The 19197-nt window shown below is 36.8% G+C and overlaps 1 protein-coding gene across 2 annotated transcripts in view; it reads right to left on the reverse strand.

Annotated features, from left to right (window-relative positions):
* Window positions 1-19197, reverse strand: part of sipa1l3 (signal-induced proliferation-associated 1 like 3) — a 173462-nt gene that overhangs the window by 135839 nt on the left and 18426 nt on the right. Inside the window, exon 2 of one of the 2 annotated variants that reach the window (XM_056478863.1) lies at window positions 717-821. The exons of the other annotated variant lie outside the window; for it this stretch is intronic. The gene's annotated coding sequence lies outside the window, so the exon portion shown is untranslated. The remainder of the gene's footprint in view (window positions 1-716; window positions 822-19197) is intronic. 2 annotated transcript variants of the gene reach the window in all.

A 19197-nucleotide genomic window follows, 5' to 3' on the forward strand; every position in this document is an offset into this window, starting at 1 on the left:
TTCTATATTCAGATGACAAAATTATTAGATTCTCATAAATTATTAAAATACAAAATATTGGGGGTTTTAATCCTCCAAACCTTCCTCAAAATCTTTACAGCAGTTGTTACTAATAAATCGGCAGCTGTTTTAAATGTAACCTAGTCCTCGCAGGGTTATTTTATAAATGTGGATAAGAACAACATGGAAGTCCCCTCCCAAGCTCCAAAACTTGAGGTAAAAAAAGGAGTGAAATTGAGAAAAAGAAAATACAAAGACATTACAGAACGAGAGCTGAGTCAGCTTCTGTCCTGTTAAACTTACAGGTCTGTTTCAAATCCCATCAGGGAAACCGTCAACATGTTTTACAGCCAGGAAACAATCAATGGAGGTGAACACCACTCCCAATTCCCTCTCATCCCTTTCACAGAAGCTCACCAAAACACAAGTACACAAAATCACACACATACAAAGACACAAGTGGAGACACTTGTTGGTAAGAAAAAGGGCAGGCGGAAAGGGATTAGTTGACTAAGCTAGTAAATCTGGCAAGCGCCCAGTACTAAATGGGTTAAAGTACACCCTCTACCTCCTAATCTCACACACACACACACACCTAAAGCTCTGCCATGCTAAAGTAGGCCTGCCTCGGCATCAAAGAGCCCTTTTATAAGGCGGTGGGTCAGAAACATCACGGCGTATGGGACCCACACACAAACCCACACATGCTCACTCACTTCCTTGATCACAGGTGTTGTGGTTTTTTACTAGGCGGCTGGAATGGTTCCTCTTCTCCCTCTTCTTTTTTTGTGTTTGATTTCAGACTCTGCCCAAGTAGGAATCTATGATCAACAACGACAAGAACAAGTTTAGAATTAAGGCTAGTTTTACACTAAAAAGGTCCATGCCCACACTATTGTTTTCAATTCTTGTGTCATCCTAGGGCTGGGCGATTTGACCTAAAATCAAAATCTCTATTAATTGAACATTTTAACTCGATTATGATTAATGAACGATTTTTTTTTACTTCTTTATTAAATTTTTTTTGCCCTCATAGTTCACTGACAAGTTTTATATGCCTTCTAAAAACATCTCTAGCGCAGCTTCCAATCATCGTCAATGTAGTGCAAAGTGCGGCTCAAGAATGAGTCCTTCGTCCTACTTTACCAGAGATCAGCTGTGGCTGCAAAGTGGCCGCAGAAGTAGAAATCAGCCACAGCCTTTAACAGAGCAGGCTCACGTGACAAGTAGGAAAGGTTTTATAGTAGGAAAAAAATCGTCCTGGAAAAATTAATTGATTATAGGTTCTAAGTGACGATTTCGATTACTTTACGATTAATCACCCAGCCCTACGTCATCCACACCAAAATGTCTGAAAACGCTTTCATTCACGAACTGCTTTTATTTTACCTGCTTCATATCAGTCTGCCATTTATTTACTTTCCGTCTCTTTGCAGCAAAATATCACAACTGTCGTCTGATTCCACCGCTGAACTATTGCTTGCAGTAAACATTCTGTGTCCTTTGAAGAGAGGCAATATGGAGCATGTACAAACTGATATTAATCTTAAATATGGCTGTCCGGACTGAAAACAGCATCTAAACGTCTTTACAATTTCATCCTCAATGTTAGCTAAATTGGTCACACAACTAAAATGTGCCATTATTTTCGAAAGCCTCCATTTTCAAGGTCCATACTACACGAAGACGCCGTTTTAAAAAAAGATACGTTTTCATTTTCTAAAAACGCTGTCTCTGTTGACGAAAGGCCAAAACGTAATGACAAAAAAAAATCCTTTTATTTTAAACAAAAACGTACTGGACATGGCACAAAATGTCAAATTTTAAGGTGACAATTAACAATTAATCGAAAAGTAATCAAAATCGATTTTCAGAATCTATAATCCAGATCAATTTTTTCGATTACTTTCCCTACTGTGTGTGGAGTCACATGAACCTGCTCTGTTAAGGCAACTTTATACCTCTATGTTGAACACACTGGTATGGTCCGGTGCAGCCTTCGTGCGGTCACATACGCATACACCTCTCAAAAAACTACACTTCGCACATTTGCACTACATTGACGATGATTGGAAGCTGTGCCAGAGACAGCATATATTCAGTTACATTAAAATTATTATTTACATCAAAATGTTTGTTTACAAAAGATTTAAGAAATGCACTGTTTAAAATATTATTTACAGAATATACAAGAGATATTTTATTTAGAAAAGTTACTGCTTTTCTACTTTTAATATGAAAAACATTGAAAATAATCTAATTTTGTTTCTAAAAGTGCAAGTTATTTATTTTCGTTTTAGTTAACGCGTGTCTTAATTTCAATTGTTTAACATTGATGGTCAATAAATAATCATATATTAGATAGTGGGTGTTTCCTTCAATTATTTTTAAAATCAAATAATGCACACTACATTTTAAAAAAATCTCTCACTTGTAATATGCAAGTATATTTACTGTACAAAACTTATCAGTGAACTACGAGGGCAAAAAAATTGAATAAAAGAATCGTTCATTAATCGTAATCGAGTTAAAATGTTCAATTAATCGAGATTTTGATTTTAGGCCAAATCACCCTACTTAAAGTTGCACTAAGACAGTGGATTTTGTCAAATTATGTTCACGCTTGAAAGTAGGACTACACAATATATCGTTTCAGCATCGATATCACAATGTACGAATCTGCAATAGTCACATCGCAAGATATGCAATGTTGAGTCTGAATTATAGTTGACCAGCAGCTACAGACTTGTATTTAATTACTGTATTTATAAAGAATGCATACGATTTATGCAAAAAAATGTTTCTAGTTCTATAATATCTACATTTCAAAAGCAAAACCATGATTATCTTGCTTATCCCACATTCAGATCCTTTAGCTTGTTTTAAGGAAAAACTCTTACTTTTGCTCTATTTCTTCTGAAGTTGAAAACCAATTAATATTTTTAGCTTTTTATCTCAGAGTTTTTAGATAACGAGACGAAGAAAAGCATTTTTGTAATGCGATTATCAATTTCTGTACCTAAATACTGTTAGACTACCCAGAAAATCAATTCAATCTACCTTGTGAAAAAAAATTATATCGCAATATTTATAGCAGAAAAACAAAATATCGCAATATCAGATTTTTCCAATTTTGTGCAGCCCTACATGAAAGGCCCAAAACAAAAACATCCATAACCCAAGACCTCACCCCTTTTTAATATCTCTGACACAAACCTTACTGCTGATTGGCTTCCCGTGAGCTTTAGGACTTGTGCTCAAAGGTGTCTTTTAAATATAGCTTAGTGCAACTCTTTCCAACTGGTTTATCCATGGGACATACTTTATCTCATGGTCATTAGCAGTGACCCATTTCTTCCCTCTTTATATATGTTTATTTACTCATTTAAAGACCTTTCCTTTAAATAACAAATGTTGTGTGACTTTAATTTCCTGTTTTAAAGGAACATGACTAGCTTGACTTTTATGTCAGACACTGTATTTAGCACATGACTATATGTATTTGCATTTTTACCTGACATGCTGCCTCACAGCTTACACTCACACATTACATTTTTGATGTTATACAAAACTTCTCTCCCCATGTTTTCAGCGCTTCTGTATGGGCTCAATGAAATGTTGTTTAATGGTTTATTTCTACTGTTCAGAAATTGTTTAGCCAATGCGCCTGCTGTATCTTCCCAGTCTTTTCTCTTCTAATCACTTCTCTTCTTACATCACTTCTCTTTTTAGTGTTGTAAATATTACAAGCAACAGCCTCACAATGTGACATCGTATAAGTATTTTGTAATCCCAACTAAAACTAACTTTACAAAATACACTTGTTTTATACTGTTTTTCAAGTGATCAGACAATATATACAAGTAAATTAGGCCATCATAACATTTGCTTAGAGAAGAGCAGCTATTACAACACAAAGAAATGAGGGAAAACTGGAAATTTGGGATTTGAGTACTGTGACATGCTCATGACGACAACGTACTGAACTCATGATAACATCAGCAGCTGTGGCATTATTGTATTTCTTCACATAAATTTCTGCACATGCGGTGGCAAGCATTTTTTATATATTTTTTTGCTGTGGAATTGAGGATAAACAATCAAAGCAACTATTTTGCTGCATTAAAACAAAGCCTCAGGCACTAACTGTGTTTTTACAGTTCAGCAACCCTGCATCTGTGTCTACAGAAAGAGCTTCATACAAACATCAACCTCCTTTTTATTACAAGAACATCACAGCTAGTCAAAACGATCAGAGAATGGCATTCCAAAGAATTTCACTAGTAATATGGTGAACACTATGGTTTAAAAGAAAAATAAACTAAATACCTTTCTTTGGCAAAGAACATTAAACCAACAGATATTTACAATGTTGTAAAATGTTTCTATTTTAAACGTTCTTTAATTTTAAATTACTATTCATCAAATAATAAAAAGAAGAAGAATACAAATTTAAGCCAGCACATTAGATTAGATCAGATGATATTTGAAGGGATTCAGAAATTTCAGCTTTGAAAATGCGAGATATTTCAGATTACGCATCATGGTGATCGGCCAATACAATCCCTGATTAGGGAATTTCATTTGAAGAAGTTTGTGTTTAAAATGCGAAACAGCTATTGTAAATTGTATTGTGTGTCACCACTGGTTTGCTTGGTTTGGGACTTGTGGTGCTGTGCATCGATGGATTTGCTTTTTAGTGTTTGGACTTTCAGCAGTGAAAATTAAACCACACTGAACTGAGCTAAACTGAACTTCAACTCTGAAAACTGGACTGACACTGTTTCAATGTACTAGAGTTCTATGTTTAGCTCCTTTGACACAATCTATATTGTAAAAAACGTTATACACTGTAAAACCCAAAAAGTTAAGGTAACTCAAACCATTTGAGGAAAACGATTGCAACAAACCATTTAAGTTCAAAAACTAATCCTAATGAGTACTGTGAACTTAATCCATTTGAGTAAACGAAGCAATTTGAGCACAGTAAAACCCAATAAATGAAGAGAACTCAAACCAACTGAGTACTGTAAAACCCAATAAATGAAGAGAACTCAAACAGAGTACTATAAAACCCAATAAGTTAAGGCAACTCAAACCATTTGAGGAAACCGATTGCTACAAACCATTTGAGTTAAAAAAAACTAATCTATATGAGTACTGTGAAATACTCCATTTAACTCATTCCTTTCAACACTGAGTTCACTCTTTTCAAATGAGTAGAATTACCTTTCAGTAAATTTTGAGTTAACTACACTCATTTCATTTGATAAAGTTGACTACTGGGTTTTACAGCGCAGAAATAAACATGAATTGAACTGGATCTTTGCAATAAAAATAAAATATAAATAATTTTAAAAAGGTATTATTTATATAGATTGTTAGTGATTGGATGGATGTTGGCCCGATAAGGCAGCTTTACGTGGACAGAGGAAAATTAAGACCTGTTTTAAATGATTTAAGACCTACAAATTAATAGTTCAGCAAATTTAGGACTTTTTCAGGCCTAAAATTATGTTTTTGAAATCTAAGACATTTTAAGACTTTTTTAGACCCTGAAAGCATATTTTCATGTTGTTGAAATGAACCCTATGCCAGTATACTGTATTGACATAACTACATGTTTCTCTCTGCATTTCCCATTTTAACAATGGAGCCAGTACGGATAGACTTTAGTGTCAAAAAGTAGGCTTTTGTTTCCAGGAAAAGTGCCAGAACTAAACGTTTATTGACCAAGACATGAAGACTGAAGGTCAAGTTCACCCTGGAGCGCATCCTGATCTATCCCATTGGAACTGTATTGAACAAAAACTCAGATTAACATAGAGATGATGTGATACTTGATACTTTGTCGTGTCGCACCTAGTTAGTTCACAGTGTGAGTCCAGCTCTGGACAAGTGTACTGAGGTGCAAACGCCGGTCCAGAGAGTGAGCTCATCTTCCTGTGTTTCAGCCTTACTCATAACACTCTATGCTTCTCAAATCTTCTCAAGAGTATTTGAGTGTCTGAGTGGACTCAATAAACACAGCACATTAGTCGCAAAATAAATAAGATGGATAAAATGAACACTTCTGCTAATGCTGCATAAACAGTTTAACTGCTTCTGGCTGAGGTCTACAGTGCACTACTGATAACATCCCCTTCTCACGCCGCACAGCAGTAACATGAGGACACAGTGTTATAGTGTTAGCTGCCAAGGCCACACATTCAAAAACAGTCTGGGAGGGACAGGCTGCGGGACGGCGAGGAAAACTAAATACGCAAGCTGGTTCCGAAATGGCATACTTGAGTTGCTACTACTAGGCATGGCCTGTTATAAGATTCTGACAGGATCCCTTGCATAAAAACATCACGGTTGCATGGTATATTAGTTACTGTCCTAAAACATGTTTTTCTGAAATGTCCACAAAAAAATTCTCACTGAACAGTATATATCTCGAAAAAATATTTAAAATATTGGATGTGAATTGGATGGCCTTTTGCTTCTGGAGATACTGTTGCCCTAAAAAATAAAAGTCTGACAACACGTAAAAAAACAATCGTATACCGCAGAAAAAGTATAACAGAAAATAAGTGGTTTTAAAACTATAACTTTTCTAAACTGTAGTGAACCTTGTAATTGTGCCATGTCTATTTAGTACTACATTTGAATGGTCTTTCTAACCGTTAAAAGAGGACATATAGTATGAATGTGGGAATGTAATTCAGGCATACAATAAAGTAGTGCTGGGCAATGTAATAGAGGCAATTTTCATGCGCATTTTGTCAGTAAAGCCAGCTCTGCTTATCAATGAATTATGGCTGTAGTCAGGTGCGCCGCTGGGGGGTGGGGGGTGATGGGGTTGTGTTAGGATGATTCTAATGACCCACCAGGACCCCCCCAGCCCCGCTCTTCACTTTCGTTGATGACACCCCAACCACCCCGCCCCTTCACTTTCGTCCGCAACACCCAGATAATTTCTGCAAATGTGTTTTATATTTTAAATGAGGGAATTCTGGATGTGACCGAAACATTTTCTGAGTTAACATCATTCAAGATAAATTGCTGAATTCTGTAAATTAAACTATACAATTCAAAAAGGAATTAAACTAATCAAAACTAGGGCTGCACGATTCTGGCTAAAATGAGAATCACTATTTATTTTTCTTGAAATCAAGACCACGATTTTCCTAGGTCATGATTCTGTAGATGTAAAATAAAGGTTAATATGAGTAGGCTATTATTATTGTTATTCTCAAACATTCAGTATGGTACAACAATAATAATATTAGGTCTATGTGTAGGTCTACTGTTGGTTAAAATGCTCAATTTTGCATAGACTTGGAAAGGTGGACTGGAACAGACTTCAAATATGTCCTGCTCATTAATGCATTGTAAAGTGATTAAATCAGTATATAATTATTCATAATTCTAAAGATGAATTATTATGTTTGAGATTTAGGCTTGTAATCTATCATTGACAACATTATTACGTAATTTTTTCACTGGTAAAATAAAACATTTGTCATTATCAGATTCCCTCTTGCATTACTGTATATTCATAACATTATATAGGCTAGAATGGTTATACTGACCCAGTAAACATTTATTTTCATGCACAACAAAAAAAGAACATATTAAATGCTTGCCGTAAGTATTTATAGTATGTGACACTTTTAACACCATTTGGAGGCGTCCATGCCGCTATGCATTGTGTATACACCAATGTGAAGACTTGTGTGACCACCTTTATGCTTCTCTAATAAATATAATTGGCTGAATCGTAGAAAAGCTGAATTAAAATCATGTGTCAAATTGATAATCGCAATCTTTTTTTGATTAATCGTGCAGCCCTAATTAAAACTATGACAGTCGTGTCCTATAGAACAATTTGATATATTTTTATTTGATGTTTTTGCATTTATGTTGAAAAAACTTTATTTTAAATGGAATTGCTCACTTATGGTTTTCTGACATACCATGTCGAGATGTGGACGCAAGTAATTAAAAACAGTCCAACAATTTAAAGTCTACATCTGGGCACATTTCACAGCCACTAAAACAACCACTCAATGTTCAATGAAACTAGACCTGGACTAGATTAAAAGAAAAGACTGTGTTGAGTGGCTTTTTTTCTTCTAGACCCAGCATGACATAACAGGTGTTTTGTAGAAGATCTGAATGGACTCTGGTGAGTTCCGCCTTCCAAACAAAGGCAGCACTGATTGATAGATATAAAGAAACAAGGTGTGGCTGCGTATCTGTGTGAGAGAGAGAAAAAAGGGAGGAAAACACATAAAAGCTGCCACAGTTTGTTTTGAAGGAGGAGAAAAAAAAGAGCTAACAAAAAAATAGATCATGTTATTGCTTTAACATTCTTTGTGGTTCCATAATTAAAATATTTATGTACAAGAATGATGTTATTCAAAAGTATTTATATATATTATTTATTCAGAAAGGACGCATTAAATGTATTTTTTATGAATTTGAAAACCTTTGAAGTTATCTTTATAATATTTGAAATGAGTAGCACGGTGAAGCTGCTGGGTTTAAATTCTCAGACAGAAAGATGTACCTGGAAAGGGGAATTTTATGACCACTGAAGAGCCATGATAGTGAGCATCTGAAGACTAAACGTGGCCATCAGTGTGTTTATTGGAAACATATGGAGGAAGCTCAGTTGGAGAGGCAGTTTGTGTCACTTAAAGGCTGTTCGTTTTGAGTTACTGTCTGCCTATTTACATTCTAGAATAGAGCTTTGTGACTTTAGGAGCCACATGGGATGAATTCACACACATACACACACCTCCAATGACTTCCTTTCTTTCTATACTGTCTCCTTAAGTTTCTCTTTTTTTCAATTTTCAGTTTAAAGCAATGTAAAACATATGATAAAGTTACATTAGTGACGCATCAAGACTAAAATTTATCAGCTGATTATGAAAACCAATTATTGAGAATATCATCTATACCAACTATTATAGATGATTGATGATGAACTATTATAGATGAACTATTATAACCAGTTGCACAATTTTAGAAGAAAACCAAGTAGAATATTGTCTCCATTCAATAATATAATGAAAACACATTACCATTCCTATTACCATTAACTATATTAAGATTTCTTAACCTTTTAAATTCTAAAAACAAGAGAAAAGTATCTCTCCATTAGTCAAGTTAAGTTCAATTTTAGCAGCTCCTCTATATAAAATCTTAGTAATGCAGAACTTACAAACTGCAATTTGTTCATCATTGTCAATTCAATGTACTTTTTAAGAATATCTGATGACTAAAAAGCAAAGAATAGCATTTAATTGAAACCGATATTTACTGTGACTTGTGGTTAGGCATGGGCCAGTTTAAGATTCTGACAGTATGATAAATCTCGGTTTGACGGTATTGTGATTACTGCTCTAAAATATATTTTTTTAATGTCTGGGTAAAAAACTAAAACTTTTCCCCTTTTAACCAAATATATTTTATTTTGAGAAACCTTTATAATATTTTTGGAGCAATAAACATGTATAATTCAAAAAGTAAATAATAAATAATAATAAATAATTCAAAAGAATCATTGACTTCTGCTGCCTTCATTGGTTCAAAAACATATCTTTGGATGTATTTTCTGCTGAAGATACTCTTGTCCTAAAAAAAACATGTAAATAAAAAAATTTAACACATACCATAGGAACGGGCATGCGGATCTCTTTGGTTGCGTGTCGATTTTTTTCTGCTCGTGCACAAAACTTCTTTCGCGCCCCCTCAAATATAAGCCGCTTTAAAAGCGCGCAGATCTTCTTGTGCGCTCTCAAATAAACGCTGCTGAGGTGCGATTTAGTGCGTTTATGTAACGAGTTTGTCTCCAGCATTTATTAGATTTGCTAGGAATATTTATGAATGCCTCCGGTATTAATGCGTCCTGAAATAAAGTATAACGACTATACGTCATGTTTGCTGGCCTCACACATCACGCACCTGTCACAGTCAGCCAATCAGTCAGTCAATAACCTTTAAAGGGTTAAACAAATGACGCACAGCACTACTACGGTTACAGAAAAGTTTGCGCTGTTATACTTCACTTACCTTTTACTATGCTTTGGTGCAATTGTCACCCGCTATTTAAAAAAATAGAATGTTTTGAATGAGAAGCTGAAATGTAGCCGTGGCGGGATGAATCTTGGCGTGGCGCCCCGCCATGGAAGAATGAATGTAGCGGAAACCATGCGGTTATTGTCCCATGCTTTCTTGTGGTCAATTTAATTTGTCTGTGACAAATACACATAATAAAATTAAATCTGTAATTCAAAATTAAAAACTTTCAGCAAAATAGCAATTAATCAATTGATTTTGGCTTCTATCTTTAACGACCCCAACATACTTCTAGAATAAAATCTATGACAAATTTTGTACTAACTCTTGCCAAATCAAATTTTGGCAAAAAAGTTTGTTTCGGCTGGTAAAACCCTTCAATCTACTACTGGCAAGTATATTGGGCGGCTAATACAACTGCATTCGTAATGGCAAGCAAATATTGTTAACTAAAATGACAATAAGTGAGTCTTGCATAACTGATTCGACGTCTTGCAAATTCAACCGGATCATATTTTCAAAAGTAATACTTTATCCCTTGATTTAGTAGTGAGTTCTCCTCATTCAGGTTGTTACTTTCACTTTATATATGTTTCTTTATTTAACCAGATAAAATTAATTCATTTCATTTGCCACTTATGAATGTCAATATAGGTATTTAACATTCAAACATGTCCGACTGAAGTGTGTTCTTGGCTTCTTTATCCGCTTGTTCACTAAAGGTCTACTTTGCCTTTTATACTGATGATTGCAGGGTGTTCAGTTTTCAAATGACTTAACCAAGCTTGTAGACAAGATTGAGTCTTTGCAAAATGTTTTTTAATTACCTTGTTCCTTTTACACAGTATTTGCTCTAGAAATGCACCAGCTTCAGTTGTGAAGACTGAACAATGTACAGTTATATGTTTTGTTTTCCACCAAAATGTTTTCAACCAATCCCTAAATTTGCATATAAACCAGTATTGGACTATGAAACATCGGTAAACAATTAAAGCTATATAATATTTAAATATTATAACAAAAATGACAAAATGCACAACACAAAATTGCTAGAACAAACTAAAATGAAAATATAAATGCTAATTATGTACATTGATAAACATTATGACCGTGTAAATACTAAAACAACATTTGATTACCTAGTCATAAAATCTACTGTAAGATGCAGCAAAACGTTGTTCTCATGCCAAAGTCATGTGCAAAATGGTTTATCGCAGTGGCTGAAGTCCGGTCAGCAGTCTGAAACTGATAACAGTCTCACTGCCTGACAAGGAACAAGGGTGTTTTGACAATGACTGCCATAGGACAGATACTGTTACACGGCTAACAGTGTCTCTTGAATCAAAGACGATGAGATCATAAAGTTTCTTGCCAGGAGTTTCGGTGATAAAACAAGCTCAAATCACAATTTAAACTTACTGCAGCTCTAATGTGTGTGTTCAAAGATCACATCTGTGCAAATGATGCGTCACTTTGACACACATCCTCGCTGGGTGACAATAAAGCAGTGCTTTGATTTCATATTTTATTTGCTAAAGAAGACACACCAGATGGCCTGAATAGATTTAGGAGGAATAAAAGGGAGCAGGTTTAAATCCCCCCATAGGTTTAGTAACATTCCAGCAAGATTGAGACATGGGAATGGGTTGAAAGGCGCACCCCTACATGAGCGTGACCGTGTGTATGTTTATACTGCTGATCTGTGCAGGAATTCATAAGGCTCCACGCATAGTTCAACCCACTTTGCATTCCCGTCATCGTTCAAAGTGTGCGGACAAGGGAGGCGTAGTGACGATGGCTCATCCTCGCTGACTGTGGGAGAATAAAACACGGCCGACGTCTGCGGCCAAAGGCCCGCTCTCTCACGCAGGCTAATTTATAACCCCAACCTCCTTCATGAGAAAGAGGCTGCTCTGTTTTAGAAAACCCCTATCAATCTCTCAGCTCACAAAGTCCTTTGAATCGCTACGAGACAATCTAGCCTCTCGGGGGAATTTCTTTATGCTAGCGTGACCAAAACGTGTAACTATGTCAGACTGATAAAAATCAACACAGGAAGAGAAAGAGATACACTGACAGAGAAACAGACTAGGGCTGAGGTAATGGTCATTTGACAGTTGAGGACAGTTTGACTTCAAACAAAATTCTTTTCAGCAAAAAAGAAGGGCAAAAAGAAGTTCTTCTCGTTTTTAAACACTCCAACAAGCAAGCTGTAGTAGGCAGGGTTGTAAATGTGTCATGCCACTCACATGTACCCCTAAACACAACAATGGTGGCTGAGAGAGAAGAAGAGACTCATAAACTTCTGGCAAACAGCCTTCTCTTCGTCACATCTTTTTATTTGCCATGGAGAGGCTGGTTCTGATTCTGGAGAAGAATGGCATATGTCTCATAGAAAAATTGTGGCGTAACCAGGTGGGCTTGTGATCTGGTGTGTGACCCCCTCAGTCTTTTATATATCTTTGAGAGTGATCGTACAGGTGTGGATATATCTGTACCAGCTCTGTTACTCAACTCTCCAGTCTGTTCATGTGACTAGGCACGGGAAGATAACCATTTTCAAGGTATACCGTGGTGTGGAAAAGTCAAGGTTTTAAAACCGGCAAAATTTTCTGTAATACCGTTCCTAAGGTACGTGTAAGACTTTTTATTTCCATTTTTTATTTTTTTTTAGGACAACAGTATCTTCAGCAGAAAAAAAATATCCAAAGATGCCATTTTAAATTGTAAAGAAATCTGTGTTTTTGAAACTAATGAAGAAAGCAGAAGTCAGTGATTCATTTTCATTATTTAGTCTGACATCTTTACGGTTCCAAAATATTATAAATCTTTAAAAAAAATAAAATACATTGTTTTCAAAGAGAAAAAAAGTTTTTGTTTTTTACCCAGACATTTAAAGAAGATTATATTTTAGAACAGTGATCACAATACCGTGAAAGCATGATATTTTTATCCAAGGTTATCATACCGTCAGAATCTTATACCGACCCATGCCTACATGTGACTAGTTTATGTTTTGGATGCTGTTTCTCCAGTCTGACCACAGTGGAATAAGAAATGAATCGGGTGGAAGAAACTGCGCGTCTAAGGCGGCGGAGGTCCAAAACACACCTACCAATAATCTCCTTAGCTGGGTGGTGTTTAGGAGCCAAAACAAACTGCCTAAAAGTTCTGTTAGGGGCCGATCACACACCGAACGCGCTTTTTGCGTTGAGGGGCGCCTTTTTTGAATGATTTACTAATGGCCGCGAGTGTTTTGTGCACTGTTTATGCGCCCTGCCTGCTTCGTGTTTTAACCGCCTGCTGCGCCTCGCGATTTTGCCCTTGCGCGCCATGCGCTCACAGTTGAAATAAAGTCAACTCTGAGCGTAAAAAAGCGTTACATCAGTCGAGTCTCTTTCATTCTCCAATCAAATGAAAGCAGAGGCGGGGTTTCCGTTAAGGTGCCTGCAGTGTTTGTGTTGTAAAGATGACTACAGTGATTTTTAAAGATGGAGGAGAGACTTGTGGTTGCTGTTTTGATTTACCTGGTGCTGTATGATTCAGAAATCTTGAATATCACAATATTATTACATTTTTAAATTATATTAATATCAATAGCACACTCATGCACAATACGCAACTGTTTTTATTGAAACTTGCTATTATTGAATATTTTTTTAACAATCCATTTAGGAATATTAGGATTTTTTTAACCACTTTATTTAATTTACCAACATTAATAAGGCAAACAATTTTAATAGTCAAAAACCAAATAAAAATTAAATGACTCTTAACCTGATAAAATGTGTTAATTAAATTACAAAGTGTGTGCAATGGTAAAGGTAGATCAACATCTGTAAGGTGTCAATAATAATGATACAGTAAACACTAAACTCTGTAAACAAAACAAATTATAATAATCAAATCTGGGCTGCACAATTAATCATATTGTTATCACGATAAGAATATTTGTTGCGCACGATCAAAAACTAATTATTGTCGCGATTAGGTAGCCTTTGCTCCTGTTTAGTCCAAACTTCCCAAGGTAACACACAAAAACCTCATCAACTACCTTAAAAGCCATCACAACGAGGCTGTCATCAGTGGGTTATTAAGCTCAGGAGAATTCTGCTTTGCATTTTTCTATGCATTACTAACATCACTAAACCAGACATTTGTTTTATTAGTTAACCAAATATTTGCAGAGATTCAGCAGTTTTTTTTTCTGACGTGTTTGCCAGTCATGTAGACAGAAGACACTGTATCAAATTGTTTTAATGTAAAAAAAAAGGAATTGTGGCCCTGTTCACGTGGGTATTCAGGTTCATTTTTATCAATCTGATGCAACTTTTATTATTTACAAGAAAATGTAATTAAAAGTTTCAGAACAATTAAACTAAAAATTATTTAAAAAAAAATGAAAAAAACCAATCATCCAACACATGCATCCCTCTCATGCCACGTTTGAGGATAAATTTGCATCTGAGTGCTGCTTTGAATAGATTTAAATGATTAAAAAACACATTAAGACTATACACATAAAATAAAACATTCACAGGCGTATCTTATGGAAAAACACCAATTGACGGGCGCTGCTTTCTGTTTTAAAAGAATCAAAAAGATTTTTTTTTTTTTAAATCTAATTTGCAGAAGAAAAATGACAGGAATTTTGCAAAAGGAAAAGATTAAACAGATCAGGACTGTTAAAAGAACATTTAACTTTAATATATTTTATCGACTCCAATACAAAAGCTAAGATTATCAATGACGGAGTATAAACCCGTCTCTTCTGCGTGGTTTAGCAGCACGTCCCGCTGTTTATGAATGAGTCATCGGAGAGAATGCGCCGTTTAGTTTCATCTCAAGGTATTTAATTTAATATAAAACTATCACTGAACTGCTCATCACGCTAAAAAAAATGAGCACAATGCTAAGATTTCAAGTAAAGGTACCAGCCATCATTATTCAAATACCGTTCGCAACATTACAAATTGTAAAGTTGAATGACTAAATTACCCCCTTTGCTAAAAACTCTTGCAGAAATGGTGCTAGTGGCTGGGATGCACAAGAAAAGAAACCAAAAAGCCACTCTGGTGACAAACTTACATCCTTTTTTCCTCAATGCTGCAATAAGCACTCATTTTCGCATGTGTTGATATTCTGACCTGAAGTATCAAGTACAAGCGCGTGGTTTTCTTCACCATTTTCTATGGCGTCTCGTAACTAGGTGACCATCAACCATTATCTCAGAGGATGATAAACGGACAAATCATTGATGCAGCTCTGATGCAAGTTTATGGAGGAAATTTAAAACAGCTGTGTTTGAATGTGCTGTGTTTGTCTGAGGTAATCAGTCTGCCAGTATTACTGAAATGTGTATATTCCATACAAAGCGTGAAGCAGATTGGTTAGTTCTACGTACAGGAATCGCGGTGCACTTGCGGCATTCGGAAAAGTTTAGATGTTCAGCTGTACCTGGAAAATGCGCGCGCGTCACATGTGCACCACTTGCACACTATGTGCACGCCGCTCCCATGTGTGCGTTGTGCACCTCTATTGGAAATGACAAGCTTATTGTCTTTCTTTTTAAGGCGTGCGCTCAGCAGCCTATAGCCTTCATACCGAAACTTTATACCAAACTTTTTTTAGCGTTTTTGACAATGGTGTTCGGCCAATAAATACCGATACCGATTTTATCGCCCATCCTTAGTTGAGACTTTTTCAACTAAATGTGGCTGAAAAAAACACAAACAAGTCGATCCCAATATGCATGAGTGAGCAAAAGATGCAATTTGTGAACGGCCCCATAGGTGAGCCGTTTCAACGTGCAAAAACTTGAACTTTCAGTTCGGTCTTCGATATCATTAGAAGCATCCAGGGGCCTTTATAACATCACTGTGTGAACCAGTATCTGGACACCCAAAAGCCAAACAGAGGAGCACCTAAGCCTTTCATTCTCATGCTTTCCCTCCCTTTTTCCACTTTTTCTCACTCTCTGTGAGTCCGACCATCTCTCATCCCTAATCGGTGCATCTCTCCCTCTCCCACGATGATAAGAGTTGCACTGTACTTCAGAGAAAACAGGCCATTTCCCCCTCTCTCTCTCTATCTGTCTGTCTCTCTGTGTCTCTCTAGCGGTGTGTAGTGCAGCTCTCTTGAGATCCAGGAACACAACAGTCAACACCCCACTGTCATTACTCTTCATTTCCACTCTATGTAGTGAGCATCTGTGTGTGTGTGTGGTAGCTTTCAACTCCCTATAGACACTATGCTGTACAGCATGACACACAAACTCATGGTGGGTAAAATAAGTGGGTTAAAAAAAATTTTAAATACACAAACACCACCAGCATTTAAAATCTGCTCACACCGACTTAAATATTTTAGAGATAAATACAAGTCGAATAATTTTTCATGCGCTCAGCGTAATAGTAACAAGAGCTGAGCAACAGGACACTGGTTTTTAATCCTGCAGAGCCTACAGTGGAATCAAATCTCAGAGGACCAAATCCAGCTCAGCATACAGTCTAAAGCTACCATTCATTTTGGAAAGTCATTCCCTTGCAAGGTGGAAGCTGCTGAAATACATTCATTTTCAATGCAGATTTTTTGTAATGACATGTTTGAACTTTTGTGGGAACCATATGTGACCACTTTGCCAAATGTGACAAAGAAAGAATTAGCAATAACATACACCAAAACAATAATAACAATTTCTGTAAAATTGGCTGTTGAGTATAATTTACATAGCGTTAAACATTGTGTTTACATTGTAGAGATAATAGAAAAATGGCTACCAAGCAGTGTGTAACACAGCACCAAGTGAATGAAAACATCGTATTTAAAACTATTGATTCTTTAACGAAATCGTTAACTAAATATATAATCGCATTGGGTCTGAGCGCATCGACATCGACACAGTACATCACCAAATATGTAGTACCGGTTCCGGTAAAATGTGAGCACGACTTTCCCTTCAGACACAAGCAGATTGCGGGGGATCACGGGACTGATCATGACGTGAAGATGGTGATCACTGACAGATAGAGTTTCGGCTGCGGGGAATAAAGGGTTAAAGTTAATTTTCAAACAATACCACAGTATAGCCAACCGTGTGCTGTGTTTGTCCCTTTGATTGATCCCTTTCTGATTTTTGATACAATAACCTACACTGCGGGTTTCGCCGGCTGTTTGTTAAAGAAAAAAGCAGCAGAGACTATTACATATGGGACTTTGTCAGTAACTGTTACAGTTCATATGGAACAGTTTCTTCTTCCTCCGGATCAAAACATGTAAGTGTAATTAAAATTGTTGCCTCATTTTGTGTAGTTTGCAAAATATGCGTTTAAATGTGAGTCGTAATCGCTCCGCGCAGCTTGTAATCACTTATCTTTTGTAGATCAGTGTTTGTGCTGTATCTCTCATGTTAAATCTGTGAATGAACATTTCATGGTATTGCTCAGATGACACTCACTAGTGGATGCAGCTCTCTCATTGGTTGTAGGTAATTGTCAATGTTATTTTCAGTCAGAACTCGTTTCACACAGCATGACTTGAATGGCCGACAGCTCCAAATATTTAACATGCCAAATATCTCACAGGTGTCGGCGGCTCATCTGCGATTCTCTCAGATCGCATCTTTGATAGATCACACTGTGTGATCGTTAAGGCTGATTTATACTTCTGCGTCAAACACATGTGTATGCTCCGGAGCAGCCTTCACGTGGCCACATAACCCTTGCTGCGGCCGTTGCCGAAGTGGATGCACACCTCTCAAAAAAACGTAACGTCGCAACGATGTGTAGCACAAGCTCTGTGATTGGTCGCTTGGTAGTGCTGACGAGCGTGGGTGGGACCGAGAGCCACGCGAAGCCTTTAGAGCTAGTGTTTACAAGTGTTGAGTCCCGTGAAGGAGCTCCAGATGGAAAGTTTTGTTGTGTAGTTGTGCTTACCTTATAATTAAAGTTGTTGCACGTTCGTTGGTTCCCACCTCAAAATGAGCAAGTTTGAGCCACTTGTACATTAAGGTAGCATTCGGACAAAACACCAGCGAAGAAACTTGACACAGAAGAACATAAATACCTACTGCCAGCTAGTGTTTCAGACATGTTATTGCAGAGCAACACAAACAGTGCGCAGAAGTATAAATGCACAGCAACGCACAAGGCAGGGTGATGCCAATCACTCGATGCTGAAGTATAAACCAAGCTTTACTCATGAGAACGAGCACCGATTTGCCTGTGATTTCAGCCATTTGTCTGCGATTTCTCAAAAATTGTCAGCGAGTCAAAATCGGGGCTAAAATCATGCAGTCTGAACTCAGCATAAGACATTGTAAGAATACTAAAAAAATAGGATCTACCCATAAGCTTTCAAGATGCATGTATCACACCTAATGTTGAAGAAAAGACAATAATTAGTTATTAGGGACAACAATTTCAACTCTGCTTTGTTTTTGTAAAAAACAAAAATTGCACAACAATGCTCTTATAATAGTTACCTAAAGGGTGAATGAACGCCTGGGCAGGTGCAGCTGATTTCATGCAAACAGGGATTTGGTTATTCTCCTCACTTCCCTTCCTGGTATCCTTGTGCAGATAATCCAAAGCAAAAGTACAACTATTTTGAATGTACTTAAACCACACACACTCCATCTGTGTGGAACTCTGCAAACATTTTTTGTGTGCTTGCTTATAGATGATCTGCCTCCAACTGACCTCTGCAACAGTACTAAAACATGAAACTCTTTGCCCTTTCACCAAATCTGATTTTGTAATAGATAAAGGCATGGGACGAAGACTTGCTAAATGGCATTCTGGGGATGACTGCATGCTGAACTCAATTAGAAAAAAACAACAATGACTCTACAGTTGTTAAACTTCAGCTATGGAGAGTTAAAGCATGCAAAATCACAAGGGCACACTTGAATGCTCATACACGACTTCCTCTTAAGAAATTCCAGACTGTAACAGTGGCAAGTAAAAGAGGCCTTTGGTGCTTTTGGCACAAGCGTCAGAATTTACCCCAAGCCTGGCACTCCTGCACTTTCTGCAGACAATCTGCAGCTTTGTTTGAGCCACAACCAGGGTGCTGACAGAAGGAGGGTAGCTCTGCACTGCAGAAACCTCTCGCTCATGAGCA

The sequence above is a fragment of the Danio aesculapii genome, chromosome 18, assembly GCF_903798145.1.
Source record: "Danio aesculapii chromosome 18, fDanAes4.1, whole genome shotgun sequence".
NCBI classification, from domain to species: domain Eukaryota; kingdom Metazoa; phylum Chordata; class Actinopteri; order Cypriniformes; family Danionidae; genus Danio; species Danio aesculapii.